The sequence below is a fragment of the Struthio camelus genome, chromosome 32 (genome assembly GCF_040807025.1).
Source record: "Struthio camelus isolate bStrCam1 chromosome 32, bStrCam1.hap1, whole genome shotgun sequence".
Classification (NCBI taxonomy): Eukaryota; Metazoa; Chordata; class Aves; order Struthioniformes; family Struthionidae; genus Struthio; species Struthio camelus.
In genome coordinates, this window is record NC_090973.1 from 2061112 (window position 1) to 2084951 (window position 23840).

The 23840-nt window shown below is 60.1% G+C and overlaps 1 long non-coding RNA gene across 1 annotated transcript; it reads left to right on the top strand.

Moving 5' to 3' along the window:
* The first annotated feature begins 4697 nt into the window (after window positions 1–4697).
* LOC138063564 (uncharacterized) lies at window positions 4698–7743 on the top strand. The gene is made up of 4 exons (XR_011137093.1): window positions 4698–4824; window positions 6190–6339; window positions 6649–6712; window positions 6973–7743. It is a non-coding gene; the product is annotated as an uncharacterized lncRNA (long non-coding RNA).
* The last annotated feature ends 16097 nt before the right edge of the window (window positions 7744–23840 follow it).

Below are 23840 nucleotides of genomic sequence, written 5' to 3' on the forward strand. Positions count from 1 at the left end.
CCAGGAGCACCCACAGCCCTCCCAGCCATTGCTGCACGCGGCCCCGGGCCGAGCTGGGGGCAACTCCTCCCTGGCCCCTCTGCACCGGGATGAGCAGCAGGACGGTGCCCATCAGTTGGGACAAGCGGCAGGATGGTGCCCATCTGCTGGGATGAGCAGCAGGACAGTGCCCATTTGCTGGGATGAGCAGAAGGATGGTGCCCATCAGTTGGGACAAGCAGCAGGATGGTGACCATCAGCCCCACTTGCACCCCACTGCCTGGGCGCTCCTGGCCCTCCCGTCCCCCCGGCCCCTGGACACCTGCCCCGGCTCTCGCCCCACTGAAGAAAGCAAACAGCAGGGCAGGAGGAAAGTCCTCACGGAGAAGTCAAGTGGTTGTACAGTGCCTGTCTGGAGAGGTCAAACCACAGTCAAGAAACACTTAACAGCGTTCACCATGCAGGGAAGCTAAGAGCAAAGTCCCACAGTGACCAGCGCTGGCATCTGCCCTCCAGGGCTCCTTCACACAACCCACACCCCTCCTGTGAGGGTTTTGTGGTGGGCAACATGTGCAAGGCTGCACAGAAGGTTAAACAAATGGATAGCAAAGAGCTTCACCAGCCCCTCAGCACAATGGTACAGACACTCTTCCAGGCCCCCGTCCCATAGCCTCGAGCTGCTGGAAACAGGGAAAGTCTGCTGGAGGGGGAAGAACAACAATCATTCTCTTGTTCTCCTTGTTTCTTGCACACTTTCCCTCAGCACCTGCTAGCAGCAACAGGTGGGACCGCTGTTAGTGAGCCAAGAATCATCATGAACAGGGCATATGCTGGATCCAAAAGCTCAGGCAGCACTGTTTTGCCTTTTTGCCTCCTCCTAGATAAACACCATTATAAAGTAGATAAAAAAAGAAAAATATTTATTTCTGAATAACTAAACATACCAGTATTGTACTTTTAATGGCCGTGCAAGGTAACACCCAGGAGGAGATGGGGCCAGGAGGGGCTGGACTGAGAGGGGAAGGCACCACACAGACCCAGCCCCGACCTCCCCAGGCACCGCATTCACTGGGGGCCCAGTGAGAGACCCTTGCGATTGGGGCTGGCCTCACTCCATCATTACACCTGCCCTCCCCACCCCTCGTAGGGCTGAAGCTGAAGGTTGTCCGTGACCAGCCTCTGGGGCTGGGGGTTTTAACACAACCTATAGTGCACAGGCAACCCAGTGTGCGCACACACACAGTGCACACACGTTTTGCAAACACACCCCACAGCATGCACACATATTCCAAAGTGTGTGTACACACACACACACACACGTAGTGCAAACACTCTGTAGTGTGTGCATACCCCAAAATGTGCACACATACTCTGGAGTTTGCATATTGCATAAACACCACAGTGCTCACACACCCCTCAGTGTGCACACATACTCCAAAATGTGCACGCACACACACACACACACACACACACACACACACACACACACACACACACATCACACATCACACTACGCACACACCCCACCATGTGCACACATACTCCAAAGTGTGCGCATACATCCCACAGTGGGGGCGTTCACCCCAGTGTGTGCCCACACCTCAGGGCAGGGTCTCGGGGAGGACCTGCCTGGCCCCAAGGAGGGGCTCCAAATGCACCCATGAATCCATGAGTCCTGAGTCTCTGGGGCAAGAAACCACTGTACCTCCAAAACCACTTTCCCCTGCGTGCCCCTTGTCTCTCCCTGTCCTTGCCTCCCTTGGCACAAATATCATAGTGTTGCTCTGTCTTTTCCACCTGTCCGTGCTGCTCTTGCCCTTCCCCTTGGACTCTCTGGGTAGGGGGAGGTTCAGATGCAATTCAGACACCAGCCCTGCGGGTCCTGCCATGCAGACATGTCCTTGACATGGAGGTGCCCAAGTTCCCCTCTAGACTGTGGGGCTCTGGGCAATGCATATTGGGGGCTGGGAATGAGCCAACTCTCTGTTCAGCACACCATGTCTTTAGGACATTGGACTATTTCCCTGGGGTGTCGGGCTGGGCTGCAAGCTGCCCTCCAGAAGGGCACAGCTCTCCCCTTGCATCTGGGTGTCATCTCAGTGCCCCATGGAGAGACCATCTAGGTGTTAAGGCCGTGACAATGCTGCTGGGCAGCTGGATGTGGGGCTGGGGGGCAGCTGGAATGAGCCTGATGTGCTCCTGGCTAGAAGGGGAGGGCTGAGACCCCCCTCAGGTGCTCTGAAAAGGGCTACTGAGTTTGGAGATCTACACTTTAGGACTAGATTCCTCTGCTCTCAGCAGTGTTGTTTCTTTTTAGCGTAACATGAGTGCAAGTGTCCTCCACCTTGGAGGCACAGGGCAGCTGGGAAGAAGAGGGATGGGCAGGCCAGCTCTCCTCCCTCTGCACCAAAGACACAGTGAATCCTTTTGCCCCTCAGGAATCACAGCTCTTCACTGCTTATCACTGCCAAGTGCAGTTGCAGTGCTGAGGATCTCTGTCACCAAGAGTCCTCCCCAGGGATGACAGGGGAATCTAAAAGAAAACAAACAAAATCCTTAAAACTATGAATGATCCCCCACTGTGTTCGGGGCAGAGTTAGGCTCGGGTGGGTACAGACGGGTGAGACCATGGGTCCCATGTCCATTAGCAGAGCTCAGCTCCCCTGGCCACAGTCAGGGTGTGATCTCACACCCCTTTCCTGCGAGGGTGGCAGCCAGCGGTCACCACGGGCTGGTCCCTTCCCTCTGCGGTGCTCCAACACTCAGAGCAGAGCAGGAGCGGAGGGGAGGAGAGTCCGGACGCAGCTTGTGGGGACCGACGCGGTGCTCCCCCGAACCACCCCCGCTGCCACAGCAGGCGTGTCCTCACTGCAGCCTTCGCGTAGGGGCTGCAGCTTTCCTGCGGACACATCCGGCATCACCAGGAGGACTTTGTCTTTTCAGGGCTATTCTCCTTATTCCCACACCGTCCTGCGGTGCAGCAGGACACCGCCCGCCCCGCCCCGCCCCCACCCCTCCGCCCCGCCTCCACACCAGCGCGCATGCTCCGACCCGGCCCCGCCCCTCAGGCCCCGCCCCACCTCCCCCGCATGCGCACTGCCACCCCCGCCCCACCGGCCAGTCCCACCCCAGGAGGCCCCGCCCCACCACCCAGGAGCCAATGGGGGAGCGCGGGGTGGGCGGGACTTTGGGGCTGGAGGCGTCACTTCCGGAGTGGGGGGCGGGGCTGGGGGTGCTGCAGCTGCCGGTGCTGGAGGCTGAGGAGCTGCCGTGTGCGGGGCCGGGGACAGAGGGCTGGGGACAGAGCAGGGCCTCGGCGGAGGGAAGTGTGTGTGGAGCGAGACACCTCGTGTGGGAGCTGCCGTTCTTGCGGCGGGTGTGAGGGGGAAAGGGAAGGGGCGGCCCCGAGCGGGCGCTGTCCTCGCCGGGCCGAGGAGCAGGCCGGGAGCGCGGCCTGGCGGGGGGAGCGTTGTCAGGGGACTCACGGGTCAGGGCCCGGGTTTCCCGGGTGTTTTTCTTCTCTATCCATCCGTTTGTTCAAATGTCATGTGTATAAACTTACTGTTGTCCCTATGAGGTTTTTTCCATTTTTTTCTTTAAATAAGAGGTCCCAAGTCCTTTTTTTAATATTCCTGTCACATTCTTATGCCAACATAGGAGTTTTGTAATTATTTTAGAGGAGGTCCAGGAATTTGGGGAAAGCTTGTTTTGTGTTGCAAAACGACAAGCTCTGCTTGTGACCTGCGACCAGCACATGTCATAAGACAACGACTAATGAGGGCAAGTGTGGAATCTTGGACTTGAAACTCTAGCCAGTTGCTTGCTTCGTTTCTGAGAAACTTTCACATGCTGTTTGAAGGGCCTGTTTGCCAGAGTTCAGACTTCGTACCCAGCCAGTCAGTATTAGGAATATGGTCAGCCTGCCAGACCCATGCATTTAATTGTCCCTGAAAGTCGACTGGTGGTTTTTCTCTTATCACTTTCCCATCTGTCAGGGCAGGTATCAAGGGAGGTGAAACTTGGGGCCCAGAGTGGTCTCAGAGAAAGGATCTGATCGGGTACAGAGTCTCTATTACCATCCAGGACTGAATGGCTTTAAAGCACAATGAGCGTGGGATACCATGGGTGTCGGTTGTAGGTCTGCCCCTTGAAAAGGTGGATCTTTGGTGACAATGAAGATATGAGTTTTTGGAGGAAAAGGGATGTATATGAGGAGACCTTCAATGTCTGTGTGTTTTCTTGATCATCAGAGCCTGTGTTGTTTTAATGGGAACTCCTTCCCAAATGGGGACAGTCTCCTGACTAGCCTCTAAACTGCAAGTGAACATCTTGAAGGTGCCAGCTCAGTGTGCTGGTGTTTAGTTTGAGTGGGCTAGCTCTGCGTGGATGCAGATATGGTTGCAAATGTTCATGTTTTCCCTTGCAGGTTAGCACCTAACTCTCAGTATTCTTCCCCAATAGATGCCCAAGGAGGAGGAGCTGGTGGCTTCCCCATCTTCCAGCTAGTGAAACTGATGCAGAGAAAGGAAAGGGCTTCTGCCATGTGTAGATGGAAGAAAGTGGGGAAGGACGCCAGCTCTCCCTGCTCTCCCAGTTTTGCTGCTGCAGAAGAGTGGTGCTGCAAGCTGACGGGATGTTTTCCCTTGTTCATGTGTGCAGCAGAGGTGGTAGCCAGATTCAGCTCTTCAAAAAGCCTTTCTTACCCAGGAGGTGGCTTCTTCACAATTGAATGTGACAACATGGAAACAGCCCATTTCTGTCTTTCTCTCTACTTCTCTCAGGCATTACAGAGCAGGAGAAAATGCTTGTGACCAGGATCAACCAGTGAAGCAAGCCAGTGCAGGGGTAAGCTTGTGTTGTTTCTTATTTCCTTTTTAGGGAAAGCTGATTGACTGTTTTCAGCCAGAAATACCTGCACTCTTCCTTGTATGCTGTTGAGTGAAGAATGTTCTCATGCCAGGTGTTATTCCCAGGGGAAGGGGGAGCATTCTTCAACAAATGGCACTTTCCCAGAGGTCTTGTGCTGTCATTTATTTTGTTTCTACGCCATTGTGAATATATGAAGAAAAAGCAGTATTTAGGAGGCATGACTTATCCCACTTCATCTGGGCAGCAGAAAACAGTCTAAAGAAGAATCCGGTCCCTTTGTGGACCATCATCTTTCCTCCAGATGAAGACATGGTCCCCTTGGCCACTGGGGAAAATGAGGAAGAGGGTGATTTATCCGAGGTGCTCTGCACAAGTGAATAAGAAAGCAATAGATTCCTTCAGGAAGGCTCTCTGCATTGGCCACAGGGGAAGTGCAGAAGAACAGCTTAGACTCTGCACCTTTCTGCAAGGTGTATACAATTGTCGGAGACTGATAGCACCCCCTCCATTCTTTAGGTCTTTGCAGTTATCACTTCTGTTTCTCATTCCCCATCAGAGCTGCCCTTCTAGCTCTAGAAGTGGGGCTCAACATGCTTTCACTCAGGACAAGTTCTGTCCAGTTTCCCTTCACGCAGTGCTTGGATAGAGCAAAGAAATAGATAAGAACTCAGTTTTGCAAAGCCAAAAGCTTGGGCCAAATTGTTCCGTTCTTGCTCAGAAATGCAGCAGTTCTCCTCTCATCCTGGGCATCATCTTGTTCTGGTTCCAAGTGTGGTTAACATACTGCGCGTTGCCCACACAGGAGAGACAGTTTATACTCCTCCTCAGTGCATCATAGGGAGTGTGATCTCCTTGTAGTTCCATGCGCTTATTGGAGAGTCACGCTGCTCTCTGTTCGTGTGGGACACTTGAGGGACAATACTGCAACTCCAAAAGTGCCTGGCAGGTCCTGCCTCTGGCTCCTGCCTGCTGCACAGTGTAAGCCTTGGCAGGTAACTCAGTGTTCTCTCACGCGTCAGTTGTGGTGGCATTTGGGGAAAAAGCCAGAAGTGGCTGCCTTCGAAAAGACTGGAAGGATCAAGTAGGTGGGTGTGGGATATGAAGGTCCTGATGCCCCCAGAAAGAAGGAAATAGAAATTGAGAGCTAACAAAGGTGAATATGTTCCACCTAATTGCAGTTGTCAGAGCGTCTAAAGCTTAGGTGTGAGCTTAATCTAAGCTGAGGTCTGAGCTGAGACCTAATCTCTGAATCAGGCAGCTAATTCCCCTGCACTAGGCCCCTGGCTGTACGCAAGCTTTGAAGACTGTTGTCTGTTTTAAGCTTTGTTTTCTTAATCATAGACCAGGACTATGGCTGGGAAGTCAATGGTTGGAGCTTTGCTGTGGGAGCTAAGAAGATTGTTCCTACTTTCCATCAAGCTGGAGAGGAGTGGTGAACAGCCTCTCTGCGAAGGATAGTGCCATGTCATACCCAGCAGCACAGTTTCAAAGGTAGTTTCCCTTTGATGTTTTTCCCATCTGTGCAGGTATTGTACTTCTGCCAGCCCCAGGTCTCACTCGCCTGAGTGCTCCGGGGGCCTCACCTGCTCTACGACAAAGTCTGAGTTGTGTTTGGTGGCAAATCCTGGGGCTGTCATTGCTGGGCAGTATGATCTTAAAAACACTGTCCTCTCTCCTTTTATTTCCCCAGCTCCAAGCCCAAAAGCTAGACGTGCAGACTTGGGAGGCTTCAGTGCAACTGATAAATTGCTGGACCAGCCGTGCCACTTTACCAGCAGCTGTTTCTTTCTTCCTTTACAGGAATGATCTTCTCAATTTTGTAGATTCTGCTGTCTTCAGGGCTCCTGTTTTGAAGTTCTTCAGGGTAAAATGTCTCCTTGATGGTTTTGTGACTGTAGTTTATTAAACAGGACACGGGTATCTGAGCCCTTCTCACAGGTCCTACCATACAGCTCACAAGCTACATTTCCTTACTCCACCGTGTCCCTGCCCTTGCCTGCTAGCTGGGGAGGTGGCTCTGTGGGAGGAAGTTCATGTGTCTGTGGCAGAATCTGAAGCCCTCACAGCAAAGCATTTTCTCCAGCTCTCAAATCTTGTTTCTTATAAATATTTTATTTTCTGCAGGGAGGTGGAGGTTTTGGGCAGAAAAGGTGTTCTGTGTCCTTGGAAAAATGAAGACCCCAGGAAGAGGCTCTGCCTTGGCTAAACTGAGGTGTTTGAAGTGCAGAGAGCCACAGGTTGGTGTACCCTTGCCATCCCTGAAGAGAATAAGTTGGTTTTGCAGTGGGATGCAATTCATCCCGAGGAAGATGCCTAGGAGGAGATTCAGTGCAGAGAGCTGGACACCTAACTGTGGGTGCTGGTGTGGAGGTACCTCCCTGTGAGCTGGATAGTAATCTCACCTGGAAATGTACTCAGTGCAGAGGAGTGGGGAGTAATTCCAGAGACCATTGCTTCCATTGCTTCAGCAGCTATCGAGTGCCATTTTACATTTCCTAGGATGTCCAACCTGTTATCTAGCTGTTGCAGCAGGTGGTGAGTGGGAAGTTCAGGGATAAGGGGAGCAGGAGTTGTGTAGTGTGGCTTGTGATTTATGCTGAAGAGGCACCACTGAAACAGCGGGACTTGGGGGCTGGGGATCAGTTTTTTGCTCTCGCATGGGGTTCCTGGTGAAGACGTTGGGCCCCAACAAATGGGGTCAGGTTTCAGGGGTGCTGCAGGCTAGGCCTGAGGAATATCAGGAAAGTTGAGGTTACAGAGATTGTATGTCAGCACTGCGAGGCGGTGCTTGAGGATGGAGGATGATGTGGGGAGAGTTACGCAGGGCTGGGGCAGCAGGGATGTGTCGACTGCACTGAAGCAAACCATTAAAGCTGTGTGTGTCTGTGTGTGTCATTAATGGAAGAGCCGCCACACATCAAAAGTGCTGAGGGCAGAGCCGTTTGTCCCTTTCATCTTCCTGCAAGCGATGCCTGTGATGCTTTGGTCTAATCAGTGCCTGGGGAGGGACATGGATTTCCGGCACCAGCTCCATCTCTAACAGCCCTCAGCAAGCCCCGTTAAACCTCCAAGACACTTTATTCCCGTGATTTCACTTCACACTGTGTGACTTTCCCCTGGGAGCTTGTAAGAGTGTGGGAACCACAGTGAGCTTGTCATTGCCTCTAATGTGCAGGGTGGCTAGTAGGAGAACTTAAGAGTGTTGTTAAGTACAAAGTTTTTAATGAGCACATGATGTAATCTGGTTTCATTTGTTTCTCATGTTTAAGCCTAACAAAGTTATGCTAACGTGTTTCAAATGAACGTCATGAATGTCCTTTTCCAGTGGCGATCTAGTGCTATCGCACGTAATATGCGTGGGACAGTGGGACGTCTGTTATGAAATGTAGCCTTCCAGGGTGCACTGATGTCCCAGAATTTCAGGCCTTCCTCTTCCTGCTGGTTCTAGTTATCTGTACGATGATTCTCCTTGGGAATATCCACGTTTTTGTGCTGGTGACTGCGGAGCAGCATTCCTGGTCCTTTCAATCCTGCCAGGGATAGGATGTGTTAGTATCCTATTCATGAGATTGGGAACCCCTTCTGCCACAGAAAGACTTTCTCAGCCATCTCCTTCCACCTCACTGTAGTAAGAACTTTCTGCAGCAGCCTGGTGACTGTGTATCTCTTACCAAAACCCAGCACCCTGACAAACCCTAGCAAAGGGTTCTCTGTCTTTTACACAGCCCTGCCTCTTCTAATCAAGATGCTCGGGTTGCCATTGGTAATCCCATCCCCAGCCAGCTCTTTTTAATCTTTCATATCATAATGGAAAAGATGCATTTAAACATGCATGCACGCATTTGTCTGAATGTGTGTCTTCAGTCCCAGAAAGATAAGGTTAAGTGAGCTGCACAAAGTAGATGCATTCAGGAGATAGACTCCCAACCTGAGCAGATTGCTGTCACCTGATCTGAGAAATAGCAAGCTGAGATGTAATATTTTCCTGTTGCAATGTAGCTTTGGAACAAATACTGTGTTTAGGCTAGCTGGGAAGCAGGTACATGAAGTGTATTCACAATTACAGCAGAAACAAATCAGCGCCAGGTGCGTCACAAGTGCTGGGCTCAGCACTGGGGAAGGAGCCTAGCGCGATCCCCCCATGTCCCTCTGAGGCCCACTGCCACCACGCAGGCAGCAGCACAGCCTTGGTGCCAGGGGCTGGGGGAGCACAGCCAGGCTTCTATGTGACATGGCCCTTGGGAGAAGGAGCAACCTGGAGTGTGCCAGTGCTGGGCCTGTCTCACTGCAGGCTGCATAGGGGCTAGTCCCTGCCTCACAGTGCTTGCTTACCAGGGGACCTGTGTCATCGGTAACTGCCAACCCTGGTCCATCCCTGTCCTGTGAGCAGTGTAGGGGATTGACAGGGCTTGGGAAAGGGACAGGAGTGTCTGGGAAGCTCTCACAGCCCTGTGTACACTTGATGGCTGCAATATGCAGGCTCTCACCTTCTTGGCTTCCTTGGTCAGGTAGTGACCTCTCAGTTTTCTCCTTTTTTCTCCTACTTCAGGGCAGTAGCCCATTGCCCCAAAGGGAGCCCAAAGGAGGGAGGCTGCAAAAGCCTACAAGGGCAACAGATGCCTTGGTTGTTGGGTTCCCCACCTCAGATGTGAGCTGGCTGGCACATGGGGCTGAAGACCACAGTCTTTGTGGCACAGCCTTTTCCCAGAGTGTCATGGGCCCCAGCTGAAAAGGCAGGCACTCCTTTTGGGAAGGGCTGCATGCACCACACGCCTGCCCCAAGACTGAGGTGAAGGGGGCGTCTCAGTGAGGCGGTGGGGAAGTGGAGGAAGGATGGGTCTGGTTGGTGGGGCTGTGAGAGAAGCAAAGATGGTCTCCTCCTCTGCCCACACCATGGTTGCTTCCAGAACTGCAGGCATCCAGCGGAACATGCCGCATACTGAGCTGTCAAGGTGCTGCAGCCACTGAAGAGCCTTCTGGGCCTCCAACACCCCCACACAGCCTTCTACATGTCCGTGCACACACTGGCTCCGAGCCCCAGCACGCTGCCAATGTGCTGGCGCCCTCTGCACCCAGCTTGGCCACCTCTCCTACCGATCCACAGAAAAGGGGCCCTGCTCCCACTTCCTGCCACAGCAGTGGCACGCAGCTGCCACCACACTCTGCCACCCTGGCCCCAGCCCTCACCAGCTCTGCTCTCTCCTGGGCAGAAGACCTTCCCGGGCACTGCTTTTTCAGGACCCTCCTCGCTTTCTCCCTGGCCATGCTCGCAGCTTGCTTCTGCGCCACCTGCAAAGCCACCAAGGGCACATTGTCACCGAGCATCACCAGCAGATCGAGGGCAAGGGGCTGCTGCATCCTCAGCACCACTGTGGGCACATGACAAGCCCCACAAAGGAACGGCCACACCTTCGGGACGGGCACTTGCTGCTCAGGCTGCATGCCTTTTCCAGAGGCCTGCCCGTTTTCCCTGTGTGCCTGGAAAACATGCACCGAGGAACCCGTGGCCACAACCTGGACAAGCTATGCGTGCACACAGAGCAGCACCAGGGTGAGCATGTGGGGGTTAGGAGCGGCACTTACATCCTTGCTGCTGGGTGCGGAGACCGGGACTGGAAGTGGGACGCTTTCCAGGCTCTACAAGAGAAGAAATTGGTGGCACAGGCACACAGAAGGAGCCTTCTTTGGCCCTTTGGCATGCAGCTCCCACGCACAACATGCCTAGCCCACCTCAAGGCATGCAAATCCTTCAGGCAAGAGTCACAAGCCAAGAGCTCAAGAGCCCCGACTCCTTTCTGCTGAGTGCCACCACAAAGAGCTCCCACCCACCACCCTGCTTGGCCCTCGCCTCGGGCCTCTGCTGCCTGCCTGCTCCCAAGTAGCCCCCCTGCAAAGCCTTGCGAGCACAACAGACGCCTTGCCTGAGGGGCTCCCTGCAGCACAGGGCAGCTGGCTGGCAGCACGCGGGGCTGAAGACCATGCTGGCGCACTGCCTTTGCGCCACCTTTCCCCAGAGGGCCTAACGGGGGCCCCAGCTGCACGGCCAGGCCCCAGCTGCAAAGGCAGCTGCTCCTTTCAGGAAGGCCTGCATGCACCACACGCCTGCCCCAAGCCTGCAGCCAAGCTGCCGTCTCGGGGAGCCAGTGGCCAAGCGGGGGAATCATGGGTCTGCTTGGTGGAGCCGGGAGAGAAGCAAACATGGGCTCCTTCTCTGCCCACGCCAGGGCTCCTCAGCTCAGGAGCATTTTTGGGGGCACAGCTCAACCTCACACCGCCCTCCCCCAGCAGACCACCACCTCTGCCCACCAACAGAGCCCCAACAAAGCCCTTCCTCACAACCTCTCGCGCCTCAGATCACTCCTTAGCTCATACCTGAGCACCCATGCCGCCGCTGCTGCTCGCCGCCTCCTGCTCTCTCCCGGGCTCCGAGGCGGCCCTGCTGGCCCTCTCCACAGCCTGACAAAGCAAAGGAGGCCTTTGCAGCGCAACACAGCACGCCAGCCCTACTCCTGGCCAACGTGGTGCCAAGCAGCAACAGCGCCCCTCTGCTCAGCAGCCTCCCACCTCGCCTCACTCCCTTTCCAAGGGCCCAAAAGGGAGCACGCACCACAGCCAGCCCACCCCTCTGCTCCCACGCCAACTACAGCCTCTCTCTCTTCCCTTCGCTCCACACCAACTTGGCAGCTTTTGCCCTGCACCTTCCCACCACAATCAGTGCCTTCCCCGCGGTGCCGAGCGCCCTCGCAGGTGCCAGGCACCTGGCGCTGCCACCGCCACTGCCACCCCTGGCCCACCCATCGGGCCCACCTCCCTGCAACCCACTCGCCCTCCTCTCCCCACACACCCACACACCAGCCTCGCTCCCACCTCCCTCCTCCCACCACGGCACCCATGCCCCCACCGACACTGCCGCTCCCTCCTCCTGCTGCCTGCCACCCACCACCACTTCCAGCACCGCCTGCTTGCCCACCGCACAACAACCCGCCCCAGTGCCCTTAGCAGCCCCCCGCCCATACTCCTCCAGGCAACACCCCTCCTGGCCATCAAGCGCTTCCAGGGACAAAGGGGCCATCGGTGGTGCTGCGCTCAAGGCAGCCCCGCTCTCACCTCCCAGCCTCTTCCCTCCACAACTCCACTAGCAACGACTTCACCAGCCTCAGACCACATTTGCCCTACACATGCTCAGAAGCTCCTTCCTCAAAGACCTCCCGCACCCCCACCGCCAGCACTGCACACCAGCCTTGCTGGCAAACTCCAAGAGCCACTGCCCCATCCTTGCCTGGCCCGGCCCGGCCCACTGCTGGCGCACAGCCGCCAACGTGCTGTGGCCACTGCAGAGCCTTTTGTGCCTCCAACACCCACCCTCACATGGCCTTCTCCATGGCCGCTCAGACGCTAGCTCCGAGCCCCATCATGCTACCGGTGCGGGGGCACCCACTGGGCCTGCCTTGGCCGCTCCTCCTTCAGAGCCACCACCAAAGGGGCCCCCGGGCCATTTCCTGACACAGCACTGGCACACAGCTGCCACCACACTGCCCTGCCCTGGCCCCAGCCCTCACCAGCTCTGGTGGCTCCACGCCAGGAGGCTTTCCCCGCCGCTGCGCCCTCAGGAACCGCCGCGGTTTCTCCCTGGCCGTGCTCGCAGCTGCTCTGGCGGCCACCTGCAAAGCCACCAAGGCCACATTGTCACCGAGCATCACCCACGCAGGGACGGCAACCTGCTGCTACATCCCCAGCACCACTGTGGCCTCGGCACAAGCCCCGCACAGCGGACGCACCTTCGCCACAGGCAGATGCTGATCAGGCTGCATGCGGGGCCCCTCCCTACCTGCCTACGGCCATGCTGCTCAGGCCAACGGGCTCCCACCACGGCCACCCAACACAGCCGCCCTCCTACGCTCACCACCATGCCCACCTCTCCCCACACACACACCCTTTCCCAACAATTCTCAGCAAACCTCCTCTTCCCCTACCCGCTCCAACACTCCCACCCGCCCAACACCAACTCCTCCTCGCCCACTTGCCGCCACCCACCACAACACCGCCCTGCTCCCACCTCCACCCGCCCAGCCTCACCCTCCAAACGCCTCACACCCCACAGCACCAACGGCCTCGCCACTTCACCCCCAAACACAGCCCTTCCCCACGCCCATGCAGCACTCGCCCACCGCCGCCTCTACTCTTGCCTCCTACCCTCCCTCTAACACGCGCACCAGCTGCACAGCCTGCACTTTTCGCCCTCTTTTCAACAGGCCTCTTTTTCCTGTGGGCCTAGAAAACCTGCACCGAGCAAGCCGTGGGCACACCCTGGACAAGCTCCGAGTGCACAGACAGCAGCACCCGGCTGAGCATATGGGGCTTAGGAGTGGCACTTACGTCCTTGCTGCTGGGTGCGGAGACTGGGACCGGTGGTGGCACAGTTTCCAGGCTCTACAAGAGAACAAATTGGTGGCACAGGCACTCAGAAGGAGCCTCCTTTGGCCCTTTGGGGGCACATTGGCACGCAGCTCCCATGCACAACAGGCCTCAAGGCACCCAAATCCTTCAGGCAAGAGTCACAAGCCAAGAGCTCAAGAGCCCCGACTCCTTTCTGCTGAGTGCCACCACAAAGAGCTCCCACCCACCACCCTGCTTGGCCCTCGCCTCGGGCCTCTGCCGCCTGCCTGCTCCCAAGTAGCCCCCCTGCAAAGCCTTGCGAGCACAACAGACGCCTTGCCTCAGAGGCTTCCCTGCATCACAGGGCAGCTGGCTGGCAGCACGCGGGGCTGAAGACCATGCTGGCGCACTGCCTTTGCACCACCTTTCCCCAGAGGGCCTAACGGGGGCCCCAGCTGCACGGCCAGGCCCCAGCTGCAAAGGCAGCTGCTCCTTTCAGGAAGGCCTGCATGCACCACACGCCTGCCCCAAGCCTGCGGCCAAGCTGCCGTCTCGGGGAGCCAGTGGCCAAGCGGGGGAATCATGGGTCTGCTTGGTGGAGCCGGGAGAGAAGCAAACATGGGCTCCTTCTCTGCCCACGCCAGGGCTCCTCAGCTCAGGAGCATTTTTGGGGGCACAGCTCAACTTCACACCGCCCTCCCCCAGCAGACCACCACCTCTGCCCACCAACAGAGCCCCAACAAAGCCCTTCCTCACAACCTCTCGCGCCTCAGCTCGCTCCTTAGCTCATACCTGAGCACCCATGCCGCCGCTGCTGCTCGCCGCCTCCTGCTCTCTTCCGGGCTCCGAGGCGGCCCTGCTGGCCCTCTCCACAGCCTGACAAAGCAAAGGAGGCCTTTGCAGCGCGACGCAGCACGCCAGCCCTACTCCTGGCCAACGTGGTGCCAAGCAGCAACAGCGCCCCTCTGCTCAGCAGCCTCCCACCTCGCCTCACTCCCTTTCCAAGGGCCCAAAAGGGAGCCCGCACCACAGCCAGCCCACCCCTCTGCTCCCACGCCAACTACAGCCTCTCTCTCTTCCCTTCGCTCCACACCAACTTGGCAGCTTTTGCCCTGCACCTTCCCACGGCAAAGACTGTCTTCCCCGCGGTGCCGAGCGCCCTCGCAGGTGCCAGGCACCTGGCGCCGCCACCGCCACTGCCACCCCTGGCCCACCCATCGGGCCCACCTCCCCACAACCCACTCGCCCTCCTCTCCCCACACACCCATACACCAGCCTCGCTCCCACCTCCCTCCTCCCACCACGGCACCCATGCCCCCACCGACACTGCCGCTCCCTCCTCCTGCTGCCTGCCACCCACCACCACTTCCAGCACCACCTGCTTGCCCACCGCACAACAACCCGCCCCAGTGCCCTTAGCAGCCCCCCGCCCCTAGTCCTCCAGGCAACACCCCTCCTGGCCATCAAGCGCTTCCAGGGACAAAGGGGCCATCGGTGGTGCTGCGCTCAAGGCAGCCCCGCTCTCACCTCCCAGCCTCTTCCCTCCACAACTCCACTAGCAACGACTTCACCAGCCTCAGACCACATTTGCCCTACGCATGCTCAGAAGCTCCTTCCTCAAAGACCTCCCGCACCCCCACCGCCAGCACTGCACACCAGCCTTGCTGGCAAACTCCAAGAGCCACTGCCCCATCCTTGCCTGGCCCGGCCCGGCCCACTGCTGGCGCACAGCCGCCAACGTGCTGTGGCCACTGCAGAGCCTTTTGTGCCTCCAACACCCACCCTCACACGGCCTTCTCCATGGCCGCTCAGACGCTAGCTCCGAGCCCCATCACGCTGCCGGTGCGGGGGCACCCACTGGGCCTGCCTTGGGCGCCCCTCCTTCAGAGCCACCACCAAAGGGGCCCCCGGGCCATTTCCTGACACAGCACTGACACACAGCTGCCACCACACTGCCCTGCCCTGGCCCCAGCCCTCACCAGCTCTGGTGGCTCCACGCCAGGAGGCTTTCCCCGCCGCTGCGCCCTCAGGAACCGCCGCGGTTTCTCCCTGGCCGTGCTCGCAGCTGCTCTGGCGGCCACCTGCAAAGCCACCAAGGCCACATTGTCACCGAGCATCACCCACGCAGGGACGGCAAGCTGCTGCTACATCCCCAGCACCACTGTGGCCTCGGCACAAGCCCCGCACAGCGGACGCACCTTCGCCACAGGCAGATGCTGATCAGGCTGCATGCGGGGCCCCTCCCTACCTGCCTACGGCCATGCTGCTCAGGCCAACGGGCTCCCACCACGGCCACCCAACACAGCCGCCCTCCTACGCTCACCACCATGCCCACCTCTCCCCACACACACACCCTTTCCCAACAATTCTCAGCAAACCTCCTCTTCCCCTACCCGCTCCAACACTCCCACCCGCCCAACACCAACTCCTCCTCGCCCACTTGCCGCCACCCACCACAACACCGCCCTGCTCCCACCTCCACCCGCCCAGCCTCACCCTCCAAACGCCTCACACCCCACAGCACCAACGGCCTCGCCACTTCACCCCCAAACACAGCCCTTCCCCACGCCCATGCAGCACTCGCCCACCGCCGCCTCTACTCTTGCCTCCTACCCTCCCTCTAACACGCGCACCAGCTGCACAGCCTGCACTTTTCGCCCTCTTTTCAACAGGCCTCTTTTTCCTGTGGGCCTAGAAAACCTGCACCGAGCAAGCCGTGGGCACACCCTGGACAAGCTCCGAGTGCACAGACAGCAGCACCCGGCTGAGCATATGGGGCTTAGGAGTGGCACTTACGTCCTTGCTGCTGGGTGCGGAGACTGGGACCGGTGGTGGCACAGTTTCCAGGCTCTACAAGAGAACAAATTGGTGGCACAGGCACTCAGGAGGAGCCTCCTTTGGCCCTTTGGGGGCACATTGGCACGCAGCTCCCATGCACAACAGGCCTCAAGGCACCCAAATCCTTCAGGCAAGAGTCACAAGCCAAGAGCTCAAGAGCCCCGACTCCTTTCTGCTGAGTGCCACCACAAAGAGCTCCCACCCACCACCCTGCTTGGCCCTCGCCTCGGGCCTCTGCCGCCTGCCTGCTCCCAAGTAGCCCCCCTGCAAAGCCTTGCGAGCACAACAGACGCCTTGCCTCAGAGGCTTCCCTGCATCACAGGGCAGCTGGCTGGCAGCACGCGGGGCTGAAGACCATGCTGGCGCACTGCCTTTGCACCACCTTTCCCCAGAGGGCCTAACGGGGGCCCCAGCTGCACGGCCAGGCCCCAGCTGCAAAGGCAGCTGCTCCTTTCAGGAAGGCCTGCATGCACCACACGCCTGCCCCAAGCCTGCGGCCAAGCTGCCGTCTCGGGGAGCCAGTGGCCAAGCGGGGGAATCATGGGTCTGCTTGGTGGAGCCGGGAGAGAAGCAAACATGGGCTCCTTCTCTGCCCACGCCAGGGCTCCTCAGCTCAGGAGCATTTTTGGGGGCACAGCTCAACTTCACACCGCCCTCCCCCAGCAGACCACCACCTCTGCCCACCAACAGAGCCCCAACAAAGCCCTTCCTCACAACCTCTCGCGCCTCAGCTCGCTCCTTAGCTCATACCTGAGTACCCATGCCGCCGCTGCTGCTCGCCGCCTCCTGCTCTCTTCCGGGCTCCGAGGCGGCCCTGCTGGCCCTCTCCACAGCCTGACAAAGCAAAGGAGGCCTTTGCAGCGCGACGCAGCACGCCAGCCCTACTCCTGGCCAACGTGGTGCCAAGCAGCAACAGCGCCCCTCTGCTCAGCAGCCTCCCACCTCGCCTCACTCCCTTTCCAAGGGCCCAAAAGGGAGCCCGCACCACAGCCAGCCCACCCCTCTGCTCCCACGCCAACTACAGCCTCTCTCTCTTCCCTTCGCTCCACACCAACTTGGCAGCTTTTGCCCTGCACCTTCCCACGGCAAAGACTGTCTTCCCCGCGGTGCCGAGCGCCCTCGCAGGTGCCAGGCACCTGGCGCTGCCACCGCCACTGCCACCCCTGGCCCACCCATCGGGCCCACCTCCCCACAACCCACTCGCCCTCCTCTCCCCACACACCCATACACCAGCCTCGCTCCCACCTCCCTCCTCCCACCACGGCACCCATGCCCCCACCGACACTGCCGCTCCCTCCTCCTGCTGCCTGCCACCCACCACCACTTCCAGCACCGCCTGCTTGCCCACCGCACAACAACCCGCCCCAGTGCCCTTAGCAGCCCCCCGCCCCTAGTCCTCCAGGCAACACCCCTCCTGGCCATCAAGCGCTTCCAGGGACAAAGGGGCCATCGGTGGTGCTGCGCTCAAGGCAGCCCCGCTCTCACCTCCCAGCCTCTTCCCTCCACAACTCCACTAGCAACGACTTCACCAGCCTCAGCCCACATTTGCCCTACGCATGCTCAGAAGCTCCTTCCTCAAAGACCTCCCGCACCCCCACCGCCAGCACTGCACACCAGCCTTGCTGGCAAACTCCAAGAGCCACTGCCCCATCCTTGCCTGGCCCGGCCCGGCCCACTGCTGGCGCACAGCCGCCAACGTGCTGTGGCCACTGCAGAGCCTTTTGGGCCTCCAACACCCACCCTCACACGGCCTTCTCCATGGCCGCTCAGACGCTAGCTCCGAGCCCCATCACGCTGCCGGTGCGGGGGCACCCACTGGGCCTGCCTTGGCCGCCCCTCCTTCAGAGCCACCACCAAAGGGGCCCCCGGGCCATTTCCTGACACAGCACTGACACACAGCTGCCACCACACTGCCCTGCCCTGGCCCCAGCCCTCACCAGCTCTGGTGGCTCCACGCCAGGAGGCTTTCCCCGCCGCTGCGCCCTCAGGAACCGCCGCGGTTTCTCCCTGGCCGTGCTCGCAGCTGCTCTGGCGGCCACCTGCAAAGCCACCAAGGCCACATTGTCACCGAGCATCACCCACGCAGGGACGGCAACCTGCTGCTACATCCCCAGCACCACTGTGGCCTCGGCACAAGCCCCGCACAGCGGACGCACCTTCGCCACAGGCAGATGCTGATCAGGCTGCATGCGGGGCCCCTCCCTACCTGCCTACGGCCATGCTGCTCAGGCCAACGGGCTCCCACCACGGCCACCCAACACAGCCGCCCTCCTACGCTCACCACCATGCCCACCTCTCCCCACACACACACCCTTTCCCAACAATTCTCAGCAAACCTCCTCTTCCCCTACCCGCTCCAACACTCCCACCCGCCCAACACCAACTCCTCCTCGCCCACTTGCCGCCACCCACCACAACACCGCCCTGCTCCCACCTCCACCCGCCCAGCCTCACCCTCCAAACGCCTCACACCCCACAGCACCAACGGCCTCGCCACTTCACCCCCAAACACAGCCCTTCCCCACGCCCATGCAGCACTCGCCCACCGCCGCCTCTACTCTTGCCTCCTACCCTCCCTCTAACACGCGCACCAGCTGCACAGCCTGCACTTTTCGCCCTCTTTTCAACAGGCCTCTTTTTCCTGTGGGCCTAGAAAACCTGCACCGAGCAAGCCGTGGGCACACCCTGGACAAGCTCCGAGTGCACAGACAGCAGCACCCGGCTGAGCATATGGGGCTTAGGAGTGGCACTTACGTCCTTGCTGCTGGGTGCGGAGACTGGGACCGGTGGTGGCACAGTTTCCAGGCTCTACAAGAGAACAAATTGGTGGCACAGGCACTCAGGAGGAGCCTCCTTTGGCCCTTTGGGGGCACATTGGCACGCAGCTCCCATGCACAACAGGCCTCAAGGCACCCAAATCCTTCAGGCAAGAGTCACAAGCCAAGAGCTCAAGAGCCCCGACTCCTTTCTGCTGAGTGCCACCACAAAGAGCTCCCACCCACCACCCTGCTTGGCCCTCGCCTCGGGCCTCTGCCGTCTGCCTGCTCCCAAGTAGCCCCCCTGCAAAGCCTTGCGAGCACAACAGACGCCTTGCCTCAGAGGCTTCCCTGCATCACAGGGCAGCTGGCTGGCAGCACGCGGGGCTGAAGACCATGCTGGCGCACTGCCTTTGCACCACCTTTCCCCAGAGGGCCTAACGGGGGCCCCAGCTGCACGGCCAGGCCCCAGCTGCAAAGGCAGCTGCTCCTTTCAGGAAGGCCTGCATGCACCACACGCCTGCCCCAAGCCTGCGGCCAAGCTGCCGTCTCGGGGAGCCAGTGGCCAAGCGGGGGAATCATGGGTCTGCTTGGTGGAGCCGGGAGAGAAGCAAACATGGGCTCCTTCTCTGCCCACGCCAGGGCTCCTCAGCTCAGGAGCATTTTTGGGGGCACAGCTCAACTTCACACCGCCCTCCCCCAGCAGACCACCACCTCTGCCCACCAACAGAGCCCCAACAAAGCCCTTCCTCACAACCTCTCGTGCCTCAGCTCGCTCCTTAGCTCATACCTGAGCACCGATGCCGCCGCTGCTGCTCGCCGCCTCCTGCTCTCTTCCGGGCTCCGAGGCGGCCCTGCTGGCCCTCTCCACAGCCTGACAAAGCAAAGGAGGCCTTTGCAGCGCAACGCAGCACGCCAGCCCTACTCCTGGCCAACGTGGTGCCAAGCAGCAACAGCGCCCCTCTGCTCAGCAGCCTCCCACCTCGCCTCACTCCCTTTCCAAGGGCCCAAAAGGGAGCCCGCACCACAGCCAGCCCACCCCTCTGCTCCCACGCCAACTACAGCCTCTCTCTCTTCCCTTCGCTCCACACCAACTTGGCAGCTTTTGCCCTGCACCTTCCCACGGCAAAGACTGTCTTCCCCGCGGTGCCGAGCGCCCTCGCAGGTGCCAGGCACCTGGCGCTGCCACCGCCACTGCCACCCCTGGCCCACCCATCGGGCCCACCTCCCCACAACCCACTCGCCCTCCTCTCCCCACACACCCATACACCAGCCTCGCTCCCACCTCCCTCCTCCCACCACGGCACCCATGCCCCCACCGACACTGCCGCTCCCTCCTCCTGCTGCCTGCCACCCACCACCACTTCCAGCACCGCCTGCTTGCCCACCGCACAACAACCCGCCCCAGTGCCCTTAGCAGCCCCCCGCCCCTACTCCTCCAGGCAACACCCCTCCTGGCCATCAAGCGCTTCCAGGGACAAAGGGGCCATCGGTGGTGCTGCGCTCAAGGCAGCCCCGCTCTCACCTCCCAGCCTCTTCCCTCCACAACTCCACTAGCAACGACTTCACCAGCCTCAGACCACATTTGCCCTACGCATGCTCAGAAGCTCCTTCCTCAAAGACCTCCCGCACCCCCACCGCCAGCACTGCACACCAGCCTTGCTGGCAAACTCCAAGAGCCACTGCCCCATCCTTGCCTGGCCCGGCCCGGCCCACTGCTGGCGCACAGCCGCCAACGTGCTGTGGCCACTGCAGAGCCTTTTGTGCCTCCAACACCCACCCTCACACGGCCTTCTCCATGGCCGCTCAGACGCTAGCTCCGAGCCCCATCACGCTGCCGGTGCGGGGGCACCCACTGGGCCTGCCTTGGCCGCCCCTCCTTCAGAGCCACCACCAAAGGGGCCCCCGGGCCATTTCCTGACACAGCACTGACACACAGCTGCCACCACACTGCCCTGCCCTGGCCCCAGCCCTCACCAGCTCTGGTGGCTCCACGCCAGGAGGCTTTCCCCGCCGCTGCGCCCTCAGGAACCGCCGCGGTTTCTCCCTGGCCGTGCTCGCAGCTGCTCTGGCGGCCACCTGCAAAGCCACCAAGGCCACATTGTCACCGAGCATCACCCACGCAGGGACGGCAAGCTGCTGCTACATCCCCAGCACCACTGTGGCCTCGGCACAAGCCCCGCACAGCGGACGCACCTTCGCCACGCGCACTTGCTGATCAGGCTGCATGCGGGGCCCCTCCCTACCTGCCTACACCTCATGCTGCTCGGGCCAACGGGGTTCCGCCACGGCCACCCAACACAGCCGCCCTCCTACGCTCACCACCATGCCCACCTCTCCCCACACACACACCCTTTCCCAACAATTCTCAGCAAACCTCCTCTTCCCCTACCCGCTCCAACACTCCCACCCGCCCAACACCAACTCCTCCTCGCCCACTTGCCGCCACCCACCACAACACCGCCCTGCTCCCACCTCCACCCGCCCAGCCTCACCCTCCAAACGCCTCACACCCCACAGCACCAACGGCCTCGCCACTTCACCCCCAAACACAGCCCTTCCCCACGCCCATGCAGCACTCGCCCACCGCCGCCTCTACTCTTGCCTCCTACCCTCCCTCTAACACGCGCACCAGCTGCACAGCCTGCACTTTTCGCCCTCTTTTCAACAGGCCTCTTTTTCCTGTGGGCCTAGAAAACCTGCACCGAGCAAGCCGTGGGCACACCCTGGACAAGCTCCGAGTGCACAGACAGCAGCACCCGGCTGAGCATATGGGGCTTAGGAGTGGCACTTACGTCCTTGCTGCTGGGTGCGGAGACTGGGACCGGTGGTGGCACAGTTTCCAGGCTCTACAAGAGAACAAATTGGTGGCACAGGCACTCAGGAGGAGCCTCCTTTGGCCCTTTGGGGGCACATTGGCACGCAGCTCCCATGCACAACAGGCCTCAAGGCACCCAAATCCTTCAGGCAAGAGTCACAAGCCAAGAGCTCAAGAGCCCCGACTCCTTTCTGCTGAGTGCCACCACAAAGAGCTCCCACCCACCACCCTGCTTGGCCCTTGCCTCGGGCCTCTGCCGCCTGCCTGCTCCCAAGTAGCCCCCCTGCAAAGCCTTGCGAGCACAACAGACGCCTTGCCTCAGAGGCTTCCCTGCATCACAGGGCAGCTGGCTGGCAGCACGCGGGGCTGAAGACCATGCTGGCGCACTGCCTTTGCACCACCTTTCCCCAGAGGGCCTAACGGGGGCCCCAGCTGCACGGCCAGGCCCCAGCTGCAAAGGCAGCTGCTCCTTTCAGGAAGGCCTGCATGCACCACACGCCTGCCCCAAGCCTGCGGCCAAGCTGCCGTCTCGGGGAGCCAGTGGCCAAGCGGGGGAATCATGGGTCTGCTTGGTGGAGCCGGGAGAGAAGCAAACATGGGCTCCTTCTCTGCCCACGCCAGGGCTCCTCAGCTCAGGAGCATTTTTGGGGGCACAGCTCAACTTCACACCGCCCTCCCCCAGCAGACCACCACCTCTGCCCACCAACAGAGCCCCAACAAAGCCCTTCCTCACAACCTCTCGCGCCTCAGATCACTCCTTAGCTCATACCTGAGCACCGATGCCGCCGCTGCTGCTCGCCGCCTCCTGCTCTCTCGGCGGGTCCGAGGCAGCTGTGCTGGCCCTCTCCACAGCCTGACCAAGCAAAGGAGGCCTTTGCAGCGCAACGCAGCACGCCAGCCCTACTCCTGGCCCACGTGGTGCCAAGCAGCAACAGCGCCCCTCTGCTCAGCAGCCTCCCACCTCGCCTCACTCCCTTTCCAAGGGCCCAAGAGTGAGCCCGAACCACAGCCAGCCCACCCCTCTGCTCCCACGCCAACTACAGCCTCTCTCTCTTCCCTTCGCTCCACACCAACTTGGCAGCTTTTGCCCTGCACCTTCCCACCACAATCAGTGCCTTCCCCGCGGTGCCGAGCGCCCTCGCAGGTGCCAGGCACCTGGCGCTGCCACCGCCACTGCCACCCCTGGCCCACCCATCGGGCCCACCTCCCCGCAACCCACTCGCCCTCCTCTCCCCACACACACACACACCAGCCTCGCTCCCACCTCCCTCCTCCCACCACAGCACCCATGCCCCCACCGACACTGCCGCTCCCTCCTCCTGCTGCCTGCCACCCACCACCACTTCCAGCACCGCCTGCTTGCCCACCACACAACAACCCGCCCCAGTGCCCTTAGCAGCCCCCCGCCCCTAGTCCTCCAGGCAACACCCCTCCTGGCCATCAAGCGCTTCCAGGGACAAAGGGGCCATTGGTGGTGCTGCGCTCAAGGCAGCCCCGCTCTCACCTCCCAGCCTCTTCCCTCCACAACTCCACTAGCAACGTCTTCACCAGCCTCAGCCCACATTTGCCCTGCACATCCTCAGAAGCTCCTTCCTCAAAGACCTCCCGCACCCTCACCGCCAGCACTGCACACCAGCCTTGCTGGCAAACTCCAAGAGCCACTGCCCCATCCTTGCCTGGCCCGGCCCGGCCCACTGCTGGCACACAGCCGCCAACGTGCTGTGGCCACTGCAGAGCCTTTTGTGCCTCCAACACCCACCCTCACACGGCCTTCTCCATGGCCGCTCAGACGCTAGCTCCGAGCCCCATCACGCTGCCGGTGCGGGGGCACCCACTGGGCCTGCCTTGGCCGCCCCTCCTTCAGAGCCACCACCAAAGGGGCCCCCGGGCCATTTCCTGACACAGCACTGGCACACAGCTGCCACCACACTGCCCTGCCCTGGCCCCAGCCCTCACCAGCTCTGGTGGCTCCACGCCAGGAGGCTTTCCCCGCCGCTGCGCCCTCAGGAACCGCCGCGGTTTCTCCCTGGCCGTGCTCACAGCTGCTCTGGCGGCCACCTGCAAAGCCACCAAGGCCACATTGTCACCGAGCATCACCCACGCAGGGACGGCAAGCTGCTGCTACATCCCCAGCACCACTGTGGCCTCGGCACAAGCCCCGCACAGCGGACGCACCTTCGCCACGCGCACTTGCTGATCAGGCT